We start from the raw sequence: 12,245 nt of genomic DNA on the forward strand, positions 1-12,245 counted from the left end.
TCTGGAGTGTTAGTCCTTCTCTCAATATGAAATTACTCTATAATTTTAAAAAATCTTGTTAAATTTTTTTAAATGTCCCCTTAGATGGAAACTCCTTATATTGTGGCTAGTGTATAGAGTCAGAGATTTGATCATAGGTATGGCTGCATCAACTAGCAATGTGATCCTGGCAAGTTAATGTCTCTTGAGTTTCCATATTATTTTTTTTAAAGTTTGTTTATTTTTGAGAGAGAGAGTGCAAGTGAGGGAGGGACAGAGAGAGAGGGAGACAGAGGATGCAAAGCTGGCTCTGTTGACAGCACAGAGCCTGATATGGGGCTTGAACTCATGAACCGAACTGTGAGATCATGACGTGAGCTGAAGTTGGATACCCAACCGACTGAGCCACCCAGGCGCCCCTTGAGTTTCCTTATTTGTAAAAAGAGAGAGCTGGATTGAATAATTTTTTTTTAAGATTTTATTTTCAGGTAATCTCCACACCAAATGTGGGGCTCACACAGCCCCAAGACCAAGAGTTACATGCTTCACTGCCCAAGCCAGTCAGTGCCCCCAATCTAATTTTAAAGCAACCAATGTAATTACTGATTCAGTATCAGTGTTAATTTATTTATTTTTTGAGAGAGAGAGAGAGCAGAGGAGTGGTAGAGAGAGGGGGGGAACAGAGGATCTGAAGCAAGCTCTGTTCCACACTGATGGCAGAGAGCCCCATATGGGCTCGAACTCACAAACTGTGAGATCATGACCTGAGCTGAGGTTGGACGATTAACGGACTGAGCCACCCTGGCACCTCTGGATTGGATAATTTCTTTTTTTTTCTTTTTTAATTTATTTATTTTTGAGAGAAAGAGAGAGAGAAGGGGGGGAGGGACAGAGAGAAAGGGGGACAGAGGATCCTAAGCAGACTCTGCACAGACAGCAGAGAGGCCTGATGTGGAGCTTGAACCCACGAACTGTGAAATCATGACCTGAGCCGAAGGCAGCTGCTTAGCTGACTGAGCCACCCAGGCTCAGTTTGCTTTCTTTTAAAAGTTCAAGATATTATAGAAATTGTTTCGAGTTACATATAGGTTTATTTTTGAAAGATTGTGTGCATGTTAAATCATATCAAAATACAGTAAACGTTAGTCTTTAATGAAATGCTCTATTTTTTTCATAAAGTAAGAATCTAATTTGTAAAGAATCACTTCTGCCTCTTAAGCCAAAATTAATTTTTTTCTTCAAATGAGATATACTTATATAGAGCCTTTGGTTAATCATGGACCTAAAAAAATTAGTAGGGACCACAAAGAAGGAACTAGAATAGAGAAACAATGTGATAAAGAGCGAACAGCAACTAAATTTATCAACTGGTTGTCAGGCTGACCAAAGTTTTCAGGCTAAGTCTCTTCATTGTAAATCGTTTCTGAGAATGAGAATAGACTGTTTGTTGTCTTAGTCTGTTTTGGCTGCTGTAACAAAATACCATAGACTGAATGGCTTATAAACAACAGAAATTTATTTTTCACATTTCTGGGACAGGATAGGAATCTAAGATAAGGCGCTGGCAGATTCAGTGTCTGGTGAGGGCCAGCTTCCTGATTCATAGGTGGCTATCTTCCTGCTATGTCCTCACACAGCAGAAGAGTCTAGAGAGCTCTCTGGAGTCTCTCTTATAAGAACACATATCCCATTCGTGAAGTCTCTGCTGTCATGAACTTATCACCTCCCAAAGGCCCCATGTCCTAATATTATCACATTGAGGGTTAGGGTATTAACATATGAATGTGGGGGGGCACAAGCATTCAGTCTACAGCACCCTTAGTGCTGCTGATATAGCTGGATATTAGAGAAAAAGCTAAAGTATTATAAAGTTTCTGTAGAACTCTGGGGTGTCGGGAGTGGGGAGAAAAAGAAGGAGGAAGGTGATGTGACTTGGCTGTATTATTGAAGGTTGTGCTACTTTATCTTCTACCTAGACATCTTTTAGAGCTCATTAAAACTTGGGGCTGCATTCTCTGTAGCATAAATGGTAAATGCTAAAGACACTGGGTGCATGATCAGGTTTGAAATAGGCCTTCAAAACCAATTGGAGAGGGCAGTTTGGGATACAAGAATTGTATTACACCTTGCTCTTCAGTAAGATGTGTTAGTCTTCTGAACCGTGTTATAAAATACAAGGAAAGGTCTTAAAAGATTCAGGTGATTGCAGATTCTCAGTCTTAATGCTGCAAAGTAATTTATTTCTCATATTACTTGAAGTACTAAAATTTGTAGATAGTTTGCTTTTTATAAAATATAAATTGGAAGAGATTCAAAGTTATTTCTATATCACTCTTACTTGCATTTCAGTGTGCTGACTAGACAAAAAGAGAAGAAGTAGAATTACAAGTACCTGGCAAGATTATGCATAACTTCAGTTATGTCCACAAGAATGTGAACATCTATCTTGTATGTCTTAGCAGTCAGAACTGCTAAGTGTTCAGAACCCATTAACTAATTAGATAGAAGTTAGGATGATGGGCTTTGTAACTTTAGCCAAGCTATTTGTTTTCTGTAAACCTTGGTTTCCTCCTATATAAAATGAAAGCTTATGTGCAGATTAAATAAGAGAATGATTGTAAAATTGACATAGTAAGCTTTCAGTATACTGTTATTATAGGGGCCATGTCCTTAGGACCTTAAATACATCCCTTAATTCCCCTGTCCTGTTTTCTCTGTCTGTAAAATTGACATAATAACGCTTGCTCAACTAGAGTCTTTTAGAACTACTTCAAGGATAAATAAGATAATATCTATAAAATCACCTGAAGCTCTTTGATCCTTAAGTTTATCTTAGCTCTGTCACAGGAAAATGTCATGACAAGTAACATAGCTGCAACATTTAAAGCCATGTTAAAAAATAGTCCATTGTGGTAACAGTAAAAACAGGTCTCGTTAGGACATCTGTGAGCAAAACATTTATCAAGTTGCAGTTTTATATAACTGACCATATTTCTGTTTGAAAACTTTAATCTTCAACACAGTCTCTTGTAAAACTCAGAGCAAGAAATAGGCCTGAATGTTCCTAATGTGGAAAATACTTAATATGGTTTTTAAGCCCTTGGTAGGCATGTGGTTTCCCATCATTTTTTTTTTTTTTTTTTTTTTTTACTAACATTTTATTGTGGAAAATCTTCCAGCATGTAGCAAGGTCAGAAGAATTTCTATAGTCAACATTCATTTTCCCACCACCTAGATTCTCCATGAACATTTTACTATACTTGCTTTAGCACAGATTGACCCATCTATCCATCCATTACTCCCTCTTACTTTTTTTTGGATACACTTCAAAGTGAATTGCAGATAATATATTTCCCTCCTAAATACTTAAGCATGCATATAAATAAGTAGTTGGGTGATTCATTGTAGTTTTTTTTTCCTTTTGAGGAAATATTTACATATAATAAAAGGCACAAATCATAAACTTTGACAAGTGGATATAGTTTTGTAACCCAAGCATATCAGGATAAAGAACATCGCCATCACCCTGGAAAGTCTTCTTGTGCCCCTTCTCAGTCAATTCTTTCTCCCACCTTTGAAGGTTACCACTGTTCTGACTTTCTAGTATAGATCAGTTTTTTTTTCTTTTAATTTTTTTTTAAGGTTTTATTTATTTTTGAGACAGAGAAAGACAGAGCATGAACAGGGGAGGGTCAGAGAGAGGGAGACACAGAATCTGAAACAGGCTCCAGGCTCTGAGCTGTCAGCACAGAGCCCGACGCGGGGCTCGAACTCACGGACGGCGAGATCACGACCTGAGCCGAAGTCGGCCGCTTAACCGACTGAGCCACCCAGGCGCCTCAGTTTTAACTATTCTAAAACTTTGTATAAATGTAATTATATGTACTCTTGTGGTAGAATTATTTTACTCAGCCTAAAGTTTTGAGATTCATTTATCTTGTTGCATATATCAAAAATTTTTTATCCTTTATTGCTGAATGATACGGTGTTATATGAATATATCACAGTTTCGTTGTCTATTTTCCCATTGATGGGAGTTAATGTTAATAAAGTTAGAGTTTAGCAGTTAATTACAGTTCAGAGTTAATATTAATTAATATTAATAGAGTTACTATGAATATTTTTGTACACCCCTTTATAGACGTATATTTTCATTTTTCTTGGGTAAATTCCTAGGTGTGGAATTGCAGGGTCTAAGAGTTTAGTTTTGGGGGTGCCTGGCTGGCTCAGATGGTAGAGCATACGACTCTTGATCTTGGGGTTATAGGTTCAAGTGTCACACTGGGTGTAGAGATTATTAAAAATAAAATCTTTAAAAGAAACAGGTTTAGTTTTCCAAGAACTGCTAGACTTTTTTCCCAAAGTGATTGTGCCACTTAAATGAATACTATTATCAGTAAATTAATACTGTATTAACAAATTAAATACACCAGCAGTATATGAGCGGTTTTGTTGTTCCACATCCTCACCAACATTGGTGGAGTCAGTCTTTTTAATATTAACTATTCTGGTGGTATGTAGTGGAATCTCTTTTTGGATCGTCTTTCATTTCGACATAAAGTTTATTTGACATGAGAGGGGAAACATCCTTTTTTTCTGTTTTACTACCTTGATTTAGTTTCAACATCTAGAGCTGAAAAAAGTGCTGATCATCAGAATGAGTAAATAAGGAGGAGGAAGTTTGTTCTCAAGACCTCACTAGATGCTTCTGATAGTTTTAGGCAGTTCACTGTGGGAAGTGAAAGCTAAATAAATAATGATTAAGTCCAGAGAGAGAACACGAGCCCATTCTTTCACAAATGGCATTGTGGGCAGTACGGAGTTCAGCAAGGACAAGATGTTCTCAAATGCTGCTCTTCAGGGAACCTGGGTGGCTCAATCAGTTGAGCGTCCAACTCTGGGTTTTGGCTCAGGTCACAGTTCTTGAGTTCAAGCCCCGTGTGGGGCTCTGTGCTGGCAGTGTGGAGCCTGCTTGGGATTCTCTGTCTTCCTCTTTTCTGCCCCTCCCTCACTTGTGCTTGCTCTTTCTCTCTGAAAAATAAAATAAACAAACATTTTTTTTAAAATGCTACTTTTCAGAAATATAAATCTTTAACCTTGAGGTGGTTCACAAAGTCTTGGTCATCTTCACATTGGCTATTTTCCACGTAAAAGCTAAATTTTGGCTTTATGACCTATAAAACAATATGATTGTTACTGAATAAAATATGTTATCTCCAAGACTTTACTAAAAGAAGAAATAGGCAGGCTAGACTTACAGAATCCTATGTTCCGGTGTACCTAAACATTGATTTGATTCATCTGATCAAAATGTACTTGCATTTCTCAGGAAATCCTCAGTGGTTTGATTAGAAGCCAAAACTTTTCACACTGTAGCTGTCTCCTCCTCTCTCCTGTAGGCTGAACAATTACTGGCAGACTGCCTTCAAATTTTTATTAGCAGAGTTTTCATTCGAGTTTTTCTTTTAAAACAGTAGTAGACTTTCTGAAATACTTTGTCTCCTTTATCAGTTCTGGGGCTCCTTTTCCAAAGACAAAGTCTTCTGCATCCTAGAATCCTCAGTCCTGTTTTGGAGTCTCTTTTCGGTTTCTTGTAAGTTAATTTTCTATTTCACAATCTGTTCTTAAGAAACACTTAGATTTCAGGGGCACCTGGGTGGCTCAGTCAGTTGAGCGTCTGACTTCAGCTCAGGTCATGAACTTGCGGTTTGTGGGTTTGAGCCCCACATTGGGCTCTTTGCTCACAGCTCAGAGCCTGGAGCCTGCTTCAGATTCTGTGTCTCCCTTTCTGTCTGCCACTCCCCTCCCCTGCTCGCTCGCTCTCTCTCTCTCCAAAATAAATAAACATTTAAAAAAATACAAAAAAAAAAAACCCACTTAGATTTCTCTTTTCATGAAAAATTGGTGCTCCTGCCTTATAAACTAATGTACTGTCTGTTTTCATCTTTTTCCAGCCTAGTGGTCCTAGTATCTTATCCTGTTTAATCAGGTTTAGTTTTATTTTATAACAGATTTATTTTCCATTCTTCCAGTTATTAATAACTAGGATCTTTGACATCAGGATTTTCAGACTTTAGACTGTGTCGAAGGAGTCTGAGAGACTGTCCCAGAAACAGTATGAAGTGTAAAGGCTTTTTCAGAAGGTGAACATTTTGTGCCTAGAGAAGGATGAACAGATTCCTATCTTTAGTACTAAGTAGGTCAGTAGGAGGAGTGAAAGAAATTTCTCGTCATGGTTTTGCGACCAAACTTTTTAGCATGTGTTTAAAGGATGTTAAGCTGGTTACAGTGCCAAAGCAGCCAGGTGGAAATAAATGGCCCTGAACAACCAACCTGACAGAAGAACTGAATTAGGGACATCACTGGCTCTTCTACCAGTTGAGTGGGATGAGAGCGGATATGCATCTTTTGCTGGGTTGAGGGTGGGGCAGTCACTGGCTGCTGGGTGTGGGAAATGCTGGAAGAGACTTTCAGCCAGCCTCTTCATTTTAGCTTTGTGTTTTACTCCCACTTCCAGAGGTAACTGGTGCCTCTAATTTGTTCATCCTCTTCAGTATTCTGTAATATGGATTGGCTGGGATTTTACTCTCCCCATTTTTCTTAAGTCTGCTAAGTCGTTTCACTCCTCTTTCTGTTTGCCAGCCTCCAAAATTTTGTTGTAGTTGCTCTTCCCTGTTCTTTCTTGTAGGATTATGCTCTTTATTTTTATTTATTTTTATCTTTAAGTGTATTTATTTACTTGAGAGAGACAGAGACAGCATGAGTAGGGGAGGGGCAGAGAGGGAGAGAGAGAGAATCCCAAGGACGCTCTGTACTGCCAGTACAGAGCCTGACGCAGGGCTTGAACTCACGAAACCATGAGATCATGACATGAGCCAAAACCCAAGAGTCAGATGCATAACTGACTGAGCCACTCAGGCACCCCAGGATTATGCTTTTTGTTTATTAGAAACATTTTTAATGTTTATTTATTTGTTATTAAAAAAAAATTTTTAATGTTCGTTTTTGAGAGAGAGAGACAGAGTGTGAGTGGACAAGGGGCAGAGAGAGAGGGAGACACAGAATGTGAAGCAGGCTCCAGGCTCCGAGATGTCAGCACAGAGCCTGATGCGGGGCTTGAACCCACGAACCGTGAGATTATGACCTGAGCCAAAGTCAGATGCTTAACCGACTGAGCCACCCCAGTGCTCCTATTTATGTATTTTGAGAGAGAGAGAGAGAGAGAGAGCGCACACAAGCAGGGGAGGGGCAGAGACAGAGAGAGGGACAGAGAGAATCCCAAGTAGGCTCCACACAGTCAGCGCACAGCCTGACATGGGGCTTGAACCCATGAAATATGAGATCATGACCTAAGCTGAAACCAAGAGTTGGATGCTCAACTGACTGAGCCACCCAGGTGCCCCAGGATTATGCTGTTTAAAAGTCCCCTTTAGAGTCTCCTGGCTGGCTCAGTCAGTAGAGCATGTGACTCTTGATCTTGGGGTCGTGAGTTCGAGCCCCACAGTGGGGGTAGAGATTACTTACAATCAATCTATCAATCAATCCCCTTTAAAGTTTGCTGATGACTTCTTAGGGGCGCCTGGGTGGCGCAGTCGGTTAAGCGTCCGACTTCAGCCAGGTCACGATCTCGCGGTCCGTGAGTTCGAGCCCCGCGTCAGGCTCTGGGCTGATGGCTCAGAGCCTGGAGCCTGTTTCCGATTCTGTGTCTCCCTCTCTCTCTGCCCCTCCCCCGTTCATGCTCTGTCTCTCTCTGTCCCAAAAATAAATAAAAAAAAAATAAATAAAAAAAAAAAAAAATAAAGTTTGCTGATGACTTCTTAGATACAGCACCAAGAGCACAATACAGAAAACAAAAAAAATTGATAAGTTGAACTTCATGAAAATTAAAAACTTCTGCTCTGAAAAAAGACACTTGTAATAGGGTCTCCAGGAAAACAGAAATAGTAGGATAGATGATGGGTGGATAGATGGATAGGTAGATGGATGGATAGATGGATGGGTGGTTGGTTAGATGAATGGATGGTTAGATGGATAGAGAGGTAGCTAGATTATAGGAATTGGCTTAGTGCACTATGAAGGCCAGTCCTATGATCTGGTGTCTACAAGCTGAAGAACCAGGAAAGCCATTGGTGTAATTCAGTCTGAGTCCAAAGGCCCAAGAACCCAGAGTGCAAGTGTGCAAGAGCAGGAGAGGATGGATGTCCCAATTCAAGGAGAAAGCAAATTCACCCTTCTTCCACATTTTTGTTCTCTTCATGCCCTGACTGGATTGGATGATGCCTACTCACGTTATCAAGGGCCATTTTCTTTCTTTTTTAAAAAATATTTATTTATTAATGTTTATTTTTATTTTATTTTATTTTATTTGTTTGAGAAACAGAGACAGGGCGTGACTGGGGGAGGGACAGAGAGAGAGGCAGACACAGAATCCGAAGCAGGTTCCAGGCTCTTAAGCCATCAGTACAGAGCCTGATGTGGGGCTCAAACCCATGAACTGAGATCATGACTTGAGCCAAAGTCAGATGCTTAACCAACTGAACCCCCCAGTCACCCTTTTTTTTTTTAAAGAGAGCACAAGCAGGGGAGGGACAGGGAACGTAAGGACAGAAGCTCCAAAGTGGGCTCTGTGCTGACATCAGACAGCCTGATGCAGGGCTCAAACTTATGAACCACAGGATTATGACATAAGTTGAAATTGGACACTTAACCCACTGAGTTACCCAGGCACCCCAAGGCCATTTTCTATTGATAATGCTACTTTCTTCCAGAAAAATCCTGACAGACACGCCCAGAAATAATGTTTTGCCAGGTATCTGGGCATCCTTTAGCCCAGTTAAGGTGACACATAAAACTAATTTTCACCCACTGTTAAGAGAATGAAAAGATAAGCCACAGATTGGGAGAAAATCTTTCGTGAAATACTTACCAGATAAAGGACTGGTATCCAAAATATACAAAGAATTTTTTTTAATGTTTTTTATTTATTTTGAGAGAGAGAGAGAGAGAGACAGAGAGAGAGACAGAGAGAGAGAGAATGCGCAAGCAGGGGAAGGGCAGAGAGAGAGGGAGAATCCTAGGCAGGCTCCACACATCAGACGTGGGGCTTGAACTCACAAATCATGAGATCATGACCTGAGCCGAAATCAAGAGTCAGACTCTAACTGACTGAGCCACCCATGTGCCCCTCAAAGAATTCTTAGAACTCAACAGTAAGAAACCAACCCAATTAAAAATGGGCAACAGAGTGCTGCTATAAACTCTGTTGCCCATTTTTAATTGGGTGTTAAAAACTGAGAACAAACTGAGGGTTTATTGGGGTGGGAGGGAGGGGAGGGTGGGTGTTGGGTATTGAGGAGGGCACCTTTTGGGATGAGCACTGGGTGTTGTATGGAAACCAATTTGACAATAAATTTCATATATTAAAAAAAAAAATGGGCAACAGATCTGAACAGACACCTCACAAAGAAAAAATGCAGATGGCAAATAAGAATATGAAAGGTGCTGGGGCTCCTGGGTGGCTCAGCTGGTTGAGCATCCAACTTTGTCTCAGGTCACAATCTCACAGTTCATGGGTTCAAGCCCTGCATCAGGCTCTGTGCTGACAGCTCAGAGACTGGAGCCTGCTTCATATTCGGTATCTCCCTCTCTCACTGCCCCTCCCTCTCTCTCTCTCTCTCTGTCTCTTTCTCTCAAAATGAATAAACATGAAAAAAAAATTTTTTAAAGAATATGAAAGGTGCTCAACTTCCTATGTGATCAGGGAATTGCAAATTAAAACAAGGAGATACCACAATACGCATAAAATCCGAAACACTGACCAGTACCAAATGCTGGAGAGAAATGTAGAGCGATGGGAACTCATTCATTGTTGGTAGGAATAAAAAATGGTACAGAGACTTTGGAAGACAGTTGGCAGTTTTGTACAAAGCTAAACATAGTCTTACTCTATGACCTAGCAGTTGTGCTCCTTGGTATTTACCCAAAGGAGTTGAAAACTTAGGTTCTCACAAAGACCTGCACACAGATGTTTATAGAAACTTTATTCATAATTGCCAAAACTTGAAAGCAACCAAGAAGTCTTTCAGTAAGTGAATGGATAAAAAAAATTGTGGTACATCCAGACATTGAAATATTATTCAGCAATAAAACAAAAACAATAAGCCCTTAAGCCAAAAGAGACATGGTGAAACCTTAAATGCATATTGCTAAGTGAAAGAAGCCAGTCTGAAAAAGCAACATACTGTGTGATTCCATGGAGATGGTAAAATGATTAGTGGTTGCCAGAAGTCAGGGCCAGAGCCTGAATGATGGAGGAATCAATAGGTGGAACAAAGGGGATTTTTAGAGGAGTGAAATTATTCTCTATCAGTAATGGTAGAGATATGCCATACATTTGTCAAAACTCACAATATACAACACAAGGAGTGAACTGGGATTTTAATTCCTAATATTGTATCTGTATTGAGGGGCGCCTAACTAACAATTCTTAGGGGCACCTGGGTGGCCCAGTCAGTTGAATGTCTGATTTTGGTTTAGGTCATGATCTCATGGTCTGTGAATTCAAGTCAAGTGCCTCCTCAGGCTCTGTGCTGACAGCTCAGAACCTGGAGCCTGCTTCGGATTTTGTATCTCCTTCTTTCTCTGCCCCTCCCCCTCTTGTGCTTTGTTTCTCTGTCTCTCTCTCTCTCAAAAAATAAATAACATTAAAAAAAATTTTTTTAAAGGAATATTGTATCAGAATTGACTCATCATTTGTAACAAATGTACCCTACTAATGCAAGATGTTAATATTAAGGTATATTATGGAGAGGCAAAGAGGGGTATTTGGGAGTTCTCTATAGTTCTTACTCATTTTTTTATGTAAACCTACTCCTGCTAAAAGAAAAAGTCCGTTAAGTTTTTCAGAAATCCCCTTTAATTGTATTTAGTGGGATTTCAGGAAGGAATAGACTAAATGTGTGTGCTGCTCAATTGATGTGGTATATAGGGAGTTCTAGAAATACTGGAAATACTTTTTTTTTTTAAGATTAGTATAAGTAATAAAGAAAATATAAAACAGCTTGCTTTGTGTTTATATTCACACATTATCTAATAATCTAGCATTGTATTTTATAGATAACTACTTGTCATTAAGTAAATTTACTCTAAGTTTGGCTACTTTAATGATTAGACAAGCAGTTTCTCTGAATAATACAATTATTAACTCATCCAAAGAATTAAAATAGAAATTATTCTACCTTTTAGTGTAATAGTTTATTGTTATTGAGTATAATGTACTGTTTTAAATCTTCGTCCCATAACAGATGTATAGCTATTTTTCTTCTAGAGAATATAATCAGTTTTTTAGACAATAAATATCTTGAAGGGGTCCCTGGGTGGGTCAGTCGGTTGAGCGTCTGACTTTGGCTCATGTCATGATCTCGTGGTTCGTGAGTTCAAGCCCCATGTCGGGTTCTGTGCTGACAGCTGGGAGCCTGGAGCCTGCTTCAGATTCGGTGTCTTCCTCTCTCTGCCCTTCCCTGCTTGTGCTCTCTCTCTCTCTCTCTCAAAAATGAATAAACATTAAAAAAACATTTTTTTAATAAAAAATAAATAAATACCTTAAATACCATGACAGCAACAATTGATATAGTGAAAAATAACATCAAAAATAATAAATAATAAATATGATAAAATAACATGAAGTACTAGATAAAGGTCAATATGAATACTAAGGTATTTGTTTATCTTCCTCTTTCTACTTTTGCTGCCTTTTAGGATGGATGAATTCCTCCTATCTAGGAGTCTGTCCTCCTGGTGAGCTCTGTGTAGATTTTCTTGGGTCCAATTAAATCTCCCCAGGCCATTTCTCTCTCTACTGTAATCCATCTTACATGCTACCATAAGATTATTTCTGATTAATTTATTTTACAGTTTTTAATTGTGGGAAAATACACATACCATAAAATTTACCATCTTAACCATTTTTTTGAAGTTTATTTATTTTTGAGAGAGAAAGAATATGAGTGGGGGAGGGGCAGAGAAAGAGAGGGGATCCCAAGGAGGCTCCACACTGTCAGCGCAGAGCTGTACATGGGGCTCAAACTCAAGAACCACGAGATCATGACTTGAGCTGAAATCAAGAGTTGGACGCTTAACTGACTGAGCCTCCCAAACTCCTCCCATCTTAACCATTTTAAGTGTATATATAGTACCACAATCTCAAGAACTTGTTCATGTTGCAAAACTAAAACTCTGTACCTATTAATTACACAACAATTTCCTAT

The 12,245-nt window shown here is 39.2% G+C and overlaps 1 protein-coding gene across 1 annotated transcript in view; it reads left to right on the forward strand.

The window, feature by feature from the left end:
* SNTB2 (syntrophin beta 2) overlaps positions 1 to 12,245 on the forward strand; it is a 104,819-nt gene that overhangs the window by 46,866 nt on the left and 45,708 nt on the right. The gene's annotated exons all lie outside the window — the stretch shown is intronic.

This window comes from Panthera tigris, chromosome E2, assembly GCF_018350195.1.
Source record: "Panthera tigris isolate Pti1 chromosome E2, P.tigris_Pti1_mat1.1, whole genome shotgun sequence".
NCBI classification, from domain to species: domain Eukaryota; kingdom Metazoa; phylum Chordata; class Mammalia; order Carnivora; family Felidae; genus Panthera; species Panthera tigris.